The sequence below is a fragment of the Aedes albopictus genome, chromosome 2 (assembly GCF_035046485.1).
Source record: "Aedes albopictus strain Foshan chromosome 2, AalbF5, whole genome shotgun sequence".
Classification (NCBI taxonomy): Eukaryota; Metazoa; Arthropoda; class Insecta; order Diptera; family Culicidae; genus Aedes; species Aedes albopictus.
This window is the reverse complement of record NC_085137.1, coordinates 324,801,968-324,815,609: the sequence shown is the minus strand read 5'-3', so window position 1 is coordinate 324,815,609 and position 13,642 is coordinate 324,801,968. Positions and strand designations below refer to the sequence as shown.

At 37.7% G+C, this 13,642-nt stretch overlaps 1 protein-coding gene across 7 annotated transcripts in view; it reads right to left on the bottom strand.

The window, feature by feature from the left end:
- The window catches only part of LOC109403124 (elongation of very long chain fatty acids protein 6), an 87,523-nt gene that overhangs the window by 38,987 nt on the left and 34,894 nt on the right, over nucleotides 1-13,642 (bottom strand). The gene's annotated exons all lie outside the window — the stretch shown is intronic.

Genomic DNA, 13,642 nt, shown 5'->3' with positions numbered 1-13,642 from the left:
GTGAAAGGATTAATATATGTATGCCAACGGTAGTTGGAGTATGTAGATATACAGAAAATCAACAGGTGAGGAACGAGCGCGGTGCACGTGCTGGATAGCACTAATCCCATAAACTAGTTAGCATGGCGGTACTATAGGTACCCGTGAAGTGTGGAACCATTAAAGCAGAGCAATATGCTGCTGAAACTACCCCACTGACTGATACACCTTGAGAGTACAAGTCTGCCTCACGGGCACCTAGGCGCCCAGCAGTAGCGTTCTGCACGGCAAACGAGTGATGTAGCAATATGAATGGGTTTTACACAGTGAACGAGTTATGTGACACAAGCAGCCCGGTACAACTTGTTAGCTTCTTTTGGGGAGGTTGGTAGGATCTACGGCACGGCGACGGAAAGGCTGCAAGTGTTGTGCGGTGCGAAAGGAGGTTATTGAACGGCTGAATAACAGCGCCGTGGGAAACCAGACGAAAGTTCATTGGACCGTAATTGCATTGCCATTAGAAGGTAGTGCACCACGACGACCGATGCAGTTGGCAATGTGAAATGTTGAAAGCATCAACTCAGAATGCAGGAGTTTGTTAGTTATGTTGATTCGCAAAAAAGTAACAAGTGATTTGCATGTTTTTGAAGAAATTCAGTTTGAAGGATTTTAATGGGACGAATGGGACAAACGTCTTGGAATCCCAGTTCAAAATTAACCAGAACGTCAGATGCAAAAATCTCGAGAAGTAAACTTGAAACGATAGTGGGATTTTCAATTTGTCCTGAAGTACACAGGGTCAAATATTTGACAAAGAAAGAACTCAAGAAACAACATCAGTTTGATACTAATGAAAAGTCGATCGAGTCAAACAAGATGTTTGATCATTGTTTTTTTTTTTTTGGCCCTGTATACTAACAGCTTAACTTGTGATAAGCCTAAAATTATAAGATTTGATGTACTGGTTTAGTTTATTATGTGATTTGTGCGCTTTAAATCGTGCGTAGGTGCAAAAGTCGACCATTGTGGCAACCATCTTGGGATTCTAATGAGCTTGCCCAAACATATGGAAAATGCTCCTGTTGTTCCTTATGCTGCTTTTTCATTCATTTAAACCAAAGCATTGAAATACAGTGGTTTTTTTTTATTTTGTCATGGTTCTATCTAATCACGCTCTATTCACTGCGGATTTAAGCATAATATTATTTTTGATTACATCACGCTGTGATAACACTAGTTTACATAAAAAAAAACGAAAGTCATGAACTTCTATCAACGACCAAAATTTTTGATGCATAATTATGATCTGATATCAAGATGGTGCTTCAAAAAAAAAAAAATAAGTAGAACAGTTTTTGAGTTTTTCCTGAAAATCGAGCTCTACAGTTTTTAAAAATATGGAATTTACTAAAATTCAAATATTTTGGGTTGTAAGCAACGAATTTTCAATCTTTTTGCATAAATGGAAAGCTGAATATAGTAGGATATGTGTTCCATCAGTAATCTCACGCTCCCATATTCATCCTTTTCGAAAACAAGCGATTACGGCACCGATTGATTCCGTTCTTTTTGTTTTCATGGGTGCTCACTTCTAACAAAAAATACAAAAATAAGAAACAAAACAAACAGCGCTTCATTCCTTTGTTTTTCATAGGATGAAAATGGGAGCCACATGCTTAATAAGGGAACCAATACCCTATTTTCCGATCATCTGAACATAATTTGTGCATCAAGTTAGTGGGATTCGAGATATTGGTGATTATATAAGGAGGCAAATCTCTTTAAATTTGAGCAAAATTCCCAAAAAATAATGAAGATTTGTATTTTTTCCAGTAAGAAAAAATCAATTAAAAAATTCTTTCTAAACGTACTTTTTAGGCATTATATGTTACCCAGTTATAGTTAAAATTTCAGCTCAATCGGGGCATTGGTTACGGAAATAGAGATGTATGAAGGGCGCGGAGCAACTTTGCTTAAAAATACAAAAATCGATTTCAAATCAACAGTCTTGTATGGAAAGTCGAAAAACTTTCCGCCCTACTGTATTTTTTTTTCTTTCACGTTTTCGAACTCAGGGCATGATTCTACACTAAAAATGATCATCAGCTTACCGAGTTCAAAAATGCTGTATACTAGTGTAATCGATAGAAATATTGCCTGTCATATATTCCAAATTGAAAAGAACAATAGGCACCAACTTGGTATAGTTTGTGCCACCATATTTGGATTTTTTTCCAAATCATAAGAACAAACTTTGCCACCTTAACCCTTAGTCAAGCTGTTGTATTTTGAACAAGACGTTCAAAAAAGCTCGTTTATTGTACATATATAGTGGTCGACCTCGAGACTAACGGAAAGCTAGATGCCCATCCAAATTTAACCATATCGGCTCCAACAATTCGTAAGGGCGCAACTGGTTTTGATAGTGACTCATTCCCAAGTAAGCAGTGAGCATTTAAAATAGCATTTCTTCAGCATTATAGTAGCCCCTACGGCAAGGCGTTTAATGCTAATCAGCCGTATGTGCGCCTATAGTGCTTCCTTACAGCAGGTTTTGGTAAAATAACGGGCTGTCTTAGTGCAACATCTTCAGGAATGTCTTTACGAAATGTCAAAGAAACGTAACGCCTCGTCGAGCAAAAAAAAAACAAAAATAGGTTGACGTCTGCTTCTCGTTCTCTCAGCCCGTTTCCCGGCTTCATCGTCCTTCCATATTTCAGCTGCTAGGTGGCACTTTTTTGCTCAATTTTGTAGTGATGTGGGTTTGAACTTACGATCCGGAGATTGGTCGATCATATCTGGTTCTGATTTGCCAATATAAATAATGGCTGGATAACAGCGTCAGTTTCAACATCCAAAACTTGTTTTCAAAGAGATATTTTATAATGGTACATAGAGCATTACCATTCCTTCTTTTATCTGTAGAATATGATTCTCTCTTCCCTCTTTTGAACAATCTTATGGTACACTAAAGCATCCACCTATTCTGCACACATTTTCCGGCGAAATGATGATTGGTGATTTTTTGAAGGACAAGTTCCCAATCCAATCCAGCTGCAGTAATGTTTTCTATGGGCTTTTGGATTAGTAGGGGAAAATGAAGAGAAAAAAACAGATGCACAAATTTGTAAACAGAAACATAGGCTCTGTAAGAGAGAGACAATATGTGTTGCCAAATGCATAACATATCTTCCAACCTCTTTGCTCTTATCATTTAAAGAGCGGTTAAAAAGCATTCTGATTGCTCCCAAGTGAAAAAAGCTCAAGCAGTGGAAATGCTAATTAACAGCCAAAAGCTTTTGAGTAGCACAGCTTATGCTAACTCAAGGCAGTTATGTATTCAAACTGCTTATGTAGAGCAGCAAGCAGTTAAAATGCATAATACGGGCAGTTGTACGGCATATTGAAATGCTTTGGAGTTACCCGGGCATATCACACATTTATTAACATGGATACCACAGGGACTTCGAACACGTATCTTCTGATTGAAACCTCCCAGTGCTAGCCACCCATCTGTTTACGCTTGTTGAAGTCATCCGAAAACAAGCTTTCCGCTTTGATTCTGTTTATTAACTTGAACTTCCATCTGAGAGGATGTTTTCTATCTTCTTTTCACATACGCACTGTCATATTCGGAGTAATTTGCGAATAAGGCGTAACTGACAAAGCAATAGCAATGAGAAAGTTAACAGTATAGGCTCAGTGTACCAGTTATGGCTATAGTACCTCAAATTCGCCATAGTTGATTTTCAACCTTTAAAGATACAAATCAACAAGAAAAAAATCGTGAACAACATATCACGATCACAAAAGATGATTGCAATCATTCAAACTTCACAATTTGCTCAAATTATGGTAGAAATAAATCATTTTTCTTAACTTTTCGGCCTCCTTGCACTTTATTTCGCCATAGTGTACCAGTTATGGCAACTCCCATAAGGAATGCATGTAAATAGTGCGAAGTGGAACCCAAATTAACAAATGTGTCCATAACTGGTACAGGGTTCCTATCATTGGCACACGCCGTAATAAATACTAAATGTTGTTTTGGCTCCGTTTCTATATTTTTCCTGTAATATATTAAAACAAATCAATCATTTGACTTATTGTTTACATTCGTCGGTCTTCTTCTTATTTTTGTAGAAATAGTTTTTCTTAGGTGGTGCTATAACTGGTACAGGCACCCTAGTGCAACTAAAATAAGTTTAAATGACACAGTTATGACATATTTTCTTGATTTTCTGAGAAAATTGCGCGAATTTGGTAATTTCTGCACTAAAATAATGTATTACGCCTGAATCGACACCCGATAATGCAAATTACGCCCAATACTATGTACCCTAAACCGATACTAATTTCAGAATCGCCTTTTACTATGTTGTTTTCGATTTTGATAGAATTTTGCCTTTTTCTTTAACGTTTTGATTAGTTTCGCCATTCACTATCGCCAGGTTTCAGTTTGATCATTGTAAAAGAAAGCTCTCAGCTAATAACTGTGGAAATGCTCACAGCACGCAAAGCAGACAAGCTGGCTTTGTTCCAGTGTGGGCATTAAGCAAGGAAAAAAAGAAGTCAAACATTTAGCAATTAAACTCGTATTCAGAGAAATAGAATCATATCATATAGGGAAGTGGAACCATAGCGAAAAAGCTCCCAAAATACCAGCCACTGCCCAAGTGGATCGGTACGTTATACACTGCAAATCTTGATTGCTGTTATTCAGCAAATTTTGCTGATTTTTTTTTTGTGCTGATTGCATTCAGCAATACGAATTTACTGAAACAATTTTTCAACTTGCTGCACCATCCAGAAATTTTGACAGTTGATCAGCAACGTTGTGCTGAAATTCAGTAATTTATTTTGCTGATTTTTTTGTGCTGGAAGCATTTTAAAAAAATTGGTGTGTATGTATCTGAAGAATTTGAAACAAAAAATACTCATCAATTGTACATTTTACTTAAAAGAAATATTTAGGTTAATATTAAAAAGAATTGCTGATTTTCAGAGCACCTGGCTTATACATCCAGCAAGGGCCAGCTCATAAACTACGGAGACTCTTAGGGGCCATCCATCTGGTTAAAGTCTACGATACACACATGTTTCGCAAATTTTGAGTGGACATAAGTCAACGGACGGGGAGGAGGATTAAAGCAAGTCTACGAGGTTAATGGACAGCACCCAATTGGTACTGATAACACTAGTTTACAAAATAAAATGAAAGTCGTGAACTTCTGTCAACGACCAAAATTTTTGAAGCATAATTTAGCACTGATTTCGAAACCGTGCTTCAAAATTTTTTAAGTAGAACAGTTTTTGAGTTTTAGCTTTATATTGAGTTCTACAATTTTTTTTAAATATGGAATTTAATAAAATTCAAATATCGTGCGTTTCGTTCAACCAATTATAAATCTTTATCCATAAATTAAAAGCTGAATATAATACCATTTGAACATCTGAATGCAGGTTTATCGTCAGATTGATGAAATTCAAGATATTGGCGAGTTTTGGGGACGATCTCCTTAAATTTTAGCAAAATTTCCAAAAATATTTGAAGAAATGTATTTTTTTTTCAATAAGAAAAAAACAATTTGAAAATTTTTCTCAACGTTTATTTGACATGTCATATGTAGGCAAGTTACAGTAAAAAATTCAGCTCAATCGGAGCATTGATAACGGAGAATGAGATATGTGAAGTGAGCGACTTTGCTTAAAAATAGAAAAAAATCGATTTCAAATCATCAATCTGGTATGGAAAGTCGAAAAAAATTTCGCTTTACTGTAATTTTTTTCTTTCGCGTTTTCGAACTCAGGGCATGATTCTACACCAAAAATGATCATCAGCTTCCTGAGTTCAAAAATGCTGTAAACTAGTGTAATCAGCGATGTTGTGTTAAAATTTTGAACACCTTCATTAAAGTGAAACATCAAGAAATCCCATAGCAATTTTGCATACAAACTTTATAGGCACAAATCTGACGAACGAAGTATCGACTCAAGCTGCACTTGTTTATCCTGGTTTTGCTCACTTGCAAAAGAGGCAGCTTTTCCAAATCGAGCGCATTTGTTTACGAATTTTTAAGATTGGTGCTCTTGAAATGGTGAGTGGGGGTTCAAGTCGGCCATTGTGGCAGCCATATTTGTATCCTCTGAAGTTTCTCCTTAAACCTTAATTTTTTTCTAATTTTAGGCCTTTGTTGTAATGTTGTATAAATAGTGTATAAAATACGAAATGTAATTTTAACTTTTTATTGAACATCTTCAACAAAACATTGACATTTTAAACTGATGTACCAAAGATGGCCTGACGATGAATGCACTTCCAATTCAAGATGAGCCAGCCAATAGCATTTGCCTGTCGAACAGACAAATCCAAAGAAAAAAAAAACACTTAAGGGCCATCCAATTATTTCGTAACGGTTCAAGGGAATAGGAGATTTATAAGATATCTGACAGGGCATACACAAATTTGTGAATTTCCTAATTAAAATTTGTGAAAAATATCTTATGTAATTATTGGATAACCCCTTACATAGTTGACCTTAAAGCAATGATTTTATGAATAGGCTTGTCACACAATACCGAGCGAGAAGAGCAATCGACGAGAGCAGAAGCACCCGAGAGAAGAGCAATTCCATATGCTCACCATGTGCTTGTGAATGAAGGGCGCACTCTCCAGATAAGGACATTTTCCCCGTTCATAAAGTGTATCCCACAGGGGTTTGCTAGAGGTGAACCGGGAATCAATACGATAAGGCAGTCAGTGGGAACACGATTGCGGGGAAAAGTGCGCGCGCAATCGGCGACAGCCGTATGTCTTCCCGGTTTGCACCGGTTTTTCCTCGATGACAACGATATTCTTGGAACCGGCACCCCAAAGTCCCCACAACGAACCCACTTGGTCGTTACACCATTACCATAGCATTTCCAATCGTTTTCGTTTCTTTTCCTCGTTGTCGTTTCAGAATCAGTGTCTGTTTCATTTTCAATGAGCACGTCTCCCGGTTTCGATCGCCACTACTGAACCAGGAATAAGGAAAAACAAAAACTTCCAATCACGTTTTCTGTGTTCTGCCGATATCTTCTCCACTGTGGAGTGGAGTTCATACTGGGGCTTGGCTTGTTTTAAACTTGGGTGACTCTGTACGCAAATTAGTAGCGGTTGAGCACTTTTTCGTTATAATTCTTTTAATTTTTAACCAAAGGACTTGAATGTTTTAACATGATTAGATACTTACGGCATCAAATTAGAATCTCTTTACAAGGGTCCAAATCTCATTTAGCCAAAAGTGTTCGAAAACAATCATCTTTTACTAGAAATCATTGATATTTGTTGATGGATAATTGCCGAACTTGCCATTTCAGAGCAGAGAGGTCAAGCCATGACCAATACGTTATAAGGAGGCCCATGTAGGCAACCGGTGGAACGGAAGCAAATACAGGAGGACGGAAGCATAATAGCACTTAAACCGGTCACGAAGTTCCTAAATAATGCAAGAGTAAAGCGCTATTTTCGTGAACGTACAGAAGCTCGGTTTTGCCAATAACATTGAAAATGGAAATGTGTTAGGCATGGGATACAATAATGTGCGTAGCAGTTGCATACATTTGTGAATCGTATAAACCGAGAAAAAAAAAGATAGCCGGTTTGGTGACAAAGGTTGGATCAATAAGGTACATGCCAAAATTTTGACAGAAGAGCGTCTTAAAGTACGACGTTCATCTGTCGAAGCTTTGGCATGTACGCGTAGCGAATTTTTGTTAAAATAAATTGTAGAACAAAATTTAGAAATATGAACTTAGAAACTTTGAATAATGTAGGCTGACATACTACGTTATGAAAAATAATTACCTATGTTGGATTGTGCTTGCTGCAATATAAAAATACATGCAAAAGGTTTTTCAATAAAAACATAGGAAATGCTAAGAAAGGCAATCTTAGTTCCAGTGGGTACATAGAACAAGAAAAAAAAGTGGACAATTCGAATAAAGGCAAGCTATGCCAGCGAAAATGAATATGAAAAATCAATAGCATTCACTATCTCATATACAACACATAGTTCACAGAAAAAAAAAACACCTGGCTAACACTTTTACTGGGGACATCCATCCATCCTACGATACGATCAAACAACAAAACCATTTGCGTGAGTTTGCCTATCATTAAATTTATGACCGGGAAAAGATTGATATACGGTATCGGGAAAAGCGTTTAGTTGCTAGGTTTGCATTTATTTTCGGGGGAAAATACGTGTGATAATTTCTCGGCTAAACCTGATGTGTATCTTATTATAATTAAAGTGATAAATTGAATTGAATGGATATCGACCACTTATCTAGGCAAGTCACGAACAAGAAGCCTGTATGCGGTAGAGAGGAATTTGAGGGAACCGTTAAATATTCGGTCGTCCTCTATGGGCACGAAACCTGGACCCTACGTGCAGAGGACCAACGCGCCCTTGGAGTTTTCGAACGGAAGGTGTTGCGTACCATCTACGGCGGAGTGCAGATGGAAGACGGGACTTGGAGAAGGCGAATGAACCACGAGCTGCATCAGCTGCTGAGAGAATCAACCATCGTCCATACCGCGAAAATCGGGAGGCTACGGTGGGCGGGTCACGTCATCAGGATGCCTGATAGCAACCCGACTAAAATGGTTCTCGAGAGTCATCCAACCGGTACAAGAAGACGTGGAGCGCAGCGAGCTAGGTGAGTCGACCAAGTGGAGGACGATCTGCGGACCCTACGCAGAGTGCGGAACTGGCGTCAAACAGCCATGTGGAATGGAGTCGGCTACTATGTACAGCAGAGGCCACCCCGGCCTTAGCCTGATCGGTAAGGTAAGTAAGTTACATATTCGGTAAATAAGTATTTAAATAAGAGAGGAAGTAAATGCATAAATAAATAAATGAATAAGTAAGTAAAAAAGTAAGTAGGGTATTGTACCATTTGGGCAGGTGTACCTATTTTGGGCATTTGCCGCTCTAACTAAGTCAATTTCAAACCGACTGCTTTGATGTTTTGTACAGAGTTAGATACTGTACGTGCCTAACTCTATACAAAATTTCAAATCAATCGGTTTGACATTTACTTAGTTATATGTAGCGGCAAGTGCCCAAAATAGGTGCACCTGCCCAAATGGTACAAGACCCTAAGTGTTATAAAATTCAGAAAGCAAAATATGCAAATATTGAAAAAGTTTTCAATACATTAAACGAGAATAAACAATTTGAATTTAACGAAATTAAATTTAAGCTACATATTTTGAACTTCGACCTTGAAGACTTTTACCAGCGGCGTCATGGTCGCATTTTTTTCCGCAGTCAAGTTCGCAGATTGTGAACAATTCTCGGTACTCATTTTACGTAATTTATGTTTAGTCCCTTACTGTCAGAGCTGTCAGATCAGTGTAACACGCTAAATAAAATTTACACAAAAGGCAATTCACACGGAAAAAATACACGGTTATGGTCACCGAAAATTTGATCGTTTTCTTTGGTGCATCGAGGTCTTGAAATTAGTCTATGCTTTTACTCTTACTGGAACAGTAAGCAAATAAGTAACTAAGTAAGTTAACAAGTAAGACTTGTCATTGTCATAGATTGCCGTTCATCCAGACGATGACAGAAGATTTATGGCACATTCCAACAAAAATGGTATCACCTATGATCAGTGGTGAATTCATGGGAACCCTTAGAAAATTCCAGAAAAAAAAAACATTTTTTCGTTAATTGCTGAAATAAATCTTATCGGATTTCTTCAAAAAACTATACGATGTTCGGGAAAGGTGTTTGTCGGACTCCTTTCAAGTCCGTTAACGTTTTCCATTTTGCGTGATTCTTGACGGTTTTTGGTGAGACATTTGATAAATTCTACATCGTGCCGGTTTCCAGAGTAACCTTGCTATATTTTTGGATATATTTTCTTAGGAAAGTTTATAAATTTATTCTGACATCTTTACTAGTTTTCTTCGCGAAATTTAAAGTTTTCTTTGTATGTATATCTAATCGATTCTTGGCATAATTGAGAGATTTTTGCTTGACATCATCAAGCATCTCCACAGGAAGCGAAAGCCTCGAAAAACAATACACTTCTAGTGTTCAACCATTCGATCTATCAAGTTGATTTACAACCAGCCTAATATATGCATACTGCATGCCATACTGTAAGTTGGCCGTTTTTCTTCCTGACCTGAACTCGCACCCAATAAATCTGTAATTATCCAAAAAAAGTAGTTATCGTCACCGCTGCTGCCAACCGGCTCATTGCACACAGGTTGCGGTTAATCGGTTGCAAATTGAGGTAATTAACCTGGCTCTCTTCCTACTGCTGCCTGCCGCCACCATCGGATGACGCCACCGGCCTCCCCTTAGAGGGTTCGCTATACCTTTCATTCTACCTGCGTACTACCCAGCCAGTGCAGTGCTCGCTCAAACGCATGTGTGTGCAAGCAAACCCCGGAGCCGTAGAATAACAGCAGGGCACCAAAGGTGACGCGTACATGTGCGTTATAAATAATGAACGAAAAACGCTGTTCCATTCAATTTTTCCTGGTGCCGTACGTGGCTATGTCCCTTTGACCGACAGCGTCGAATCCTGCATGGCTAACTGAGCACACAGTACTGAGACGTAGGAACCCGGTAGGTTAGAGTTAAAGGCAACGAGCGCTATGAGTGAAACACTGAGACAGGTTCCTTGATTTCTGATTGATGTTTTCAATTTCAACGAGGAGTTCAGTCACTACTCTGACTAGGTGTATTATTATCCTGAATGAATTCATTACAAATATTGTTTAATTATGAATAACGCTTGATATTTTGATGATTGTCCGAGCTTGAGCTCGATTGACCGTTCATAGTTGCTTTTTCAGTATCACCAGGGTAGCTACACTTACACAAGGTATCTATGAGGTAACTGTTCCAGGGTTGCTTTTTGTCACTATCAAAGGTAGGCAAATCACCGATATTGATAGGCTAACTGCGATCCAAGTCAGCGTGTACTCTGTTGAGTCACTGTCACTTAGCTTCCTCCATCACAACTGAACTGACAGTGATGGCGTGTAGATATCATTGATAGGCCATCTTTGAAATTCATTTAACCCTCTAATACCCAACCCCGCCTTTAGACGGGGTAAAGTTTGAGAATTTTTGTAATTCTTGTTTTGGGAATGATTGGGACAAGCTAGTAGTAATTGATCCTAGGACCTACTGCATTAGAAGCTGTAGTCATTAAATAGACCATTACGTCCGTTATCTCAGTAGTCAACTTTAAAGGTTACTAGAGGTGGTAGAATAATGCTGGGAACTCGACGAAAATCCTACGGAAAACTGAAAATACGATGGAAACTTAACAAGCTCGAATATAAATGGGTACCTATTATTCTGGCTATTCAGATGGATACTAGTAAACTATGGGAAAAGGAAGCATGAGATCTCGAGAACTCGAGAAATGCCATCCGATTTTTTTTAATAAATATGCTCTTGAATGTATCCAAAATTTGTTCTAAAATTCCACAAAGTATTTCCTTTAAACTCCAATCCTAGATTGTTCCTTGAACTTCTTCTGGGATTTATGCAATTCCTACTTTAAATTGCTCTGCGCATTCTCACTGAATGCTTCCCGCTAATTTTCTTTTAATTAATCAAAGGTTTTTTTTTCGTGGACACTTGCCGGAGTTTTTTTTTTATTTCTCCCAATATTCTCTCGGATTTGCTCCCAGAGTTTCTTCTGAGATTTTCCGGTGTTGTTTGTTGAGTTTTGTTGCTTCAAAGGGACTTCAAACTCATTTTTATATATAGAAATAGATCTACTACTTTTGATTTGTTTAAATAAACTTCAAACCCCTCCTATTTACTATTTGTGCCACCAAATATATTCTTAAGGCACAATTACTGTGTAAGGAGTAATCAGGTTCAATGTAAGGTTTGTCAATTTCGAGGATTCTTTTATGGTGCATTGGTTATTAGTATGGGACACGCTTGTATGAAAAAAATAAATCCTCGCTCCAGTCGACTTTTTAGATCCCATTTAGGTCCCATATGAACTGTACAAAATTTTAGCGCAATCGGTGAAACTATAATTTAGCGCAAGCGGTTCAAAGTTTACATAGGATTTACTATGGGAAAAGTTACACTTTCAAACAAAAAATCCCAGCGGTCGCCCCTTGTCTCCTTAATTCAAATCGATTAACGCTTCTTGTAGAAAAGTTATTTATGAAACTTTCCTTCGAAGACCGCAAAACAATTGGATGCTTGTAGAAAAAGTTATTGATTTATTACCAATTAGTGATCCGACGAACGGCTTTTTGTTTTGTTTTATCAGCAGCACTGTAGCTGCTGCCTTGGCTGCTGCTGTTTCTTGGGGCAGTGTTGCGAATACTCACTAGCAATAAATTATACTCACTTGCTTCTATCTCAGTCCAGAAGCATGCTATCAAAAAATGATGTTTGAAGGGGTTTAAGATTGTAGTTTAATCTAAAAGTTTGCCGAATAAAGTAAAGGTCGCAGACGTATACCAAAACCGTGAGAGAGCTGTGAGTACAAGGTGAGTATAAATTACACGAATTTTACTCACCTCGTACTCACAGCTCTCTCACAACTTTGGTATGCGTCTGCGATCTTTACTTTATTCAGCAAACTATTAGATTAAACAACAATCTAAAAGCCCTTCTAACATCATTTTTTGATAGCATGCTTCTGGACTGAGATAGAAGCAAATGAGTATCACTCTTGCAAGTGAGTATTCGCAACACTGTCTGGGGGTGGTGATGCCACCCGCCACCCCATGCAGCAACGGCAGCAGCAGTGCTGCTGATAAAACAAAACAAAAAGCCGTGCGTTGGATCTTTAATTGGTAATAAATCAATAACTTTTTCCACAAGCATCCAATTGTTTTGCGGTCTTCAAAGGAAAGTTTCATAAATGATTTTTCTACAAGAAGCGTTGATCGATTTAAATTAACGAGACAAGGGGCGACCTCTGGGAATTTTTATCTGAAAGTGTTACTTTCCCCATAGTAAATCCTATGAAAACTTTGAACCGCTTGCGCTTAATTCAGTAACAAATTTTGAAAACGACGTATAATCAATGCTACACCATTGATTGTACGTCGTTTTCAAAATTTGTTACTGAATTATAGTTTCACCAATTGCGCTGAAATTTTGCACAGTTCAAATGGAATCGAAAAAGTTAACTGGAGCGAGAATTTGATGTTTGTCCCTTACTATTGGTTATTCTTTATCGAGAGGCAACCCAGGATATGTGACTTCGCTTATGCTATGCTAAACATTGCTGTATCGATAAAGGATGTTTTTTTAATTGGTAAAAGTTATTTTTACCGCGATAATTGGTCGAGAATCATTCTGACAGGACTTCGTATGGCATAAAATTTCGTTCGAAAATTTGAACTGAGAAAAAAAGAAACTAAGTGGTGGTTCTTATGTTGCATAGAAAACCTTTAAAAATAAGGACATTGCTCTCAGAAGTATGTATTATGTAAGAATGGATTCATAGAATTCTTCCATGTTTTGATGAAGGCATTTCAAAGACAACTTATTGGAAAAGCCAATTTTGGTAAAAAGTTAGAAAAGAAGTGATTAAGAAGTATTTAGTGATAAGATAAATAATAGGCCTGTCCAGCTTTTCAAAAATGTTCTCTGATTCTCAA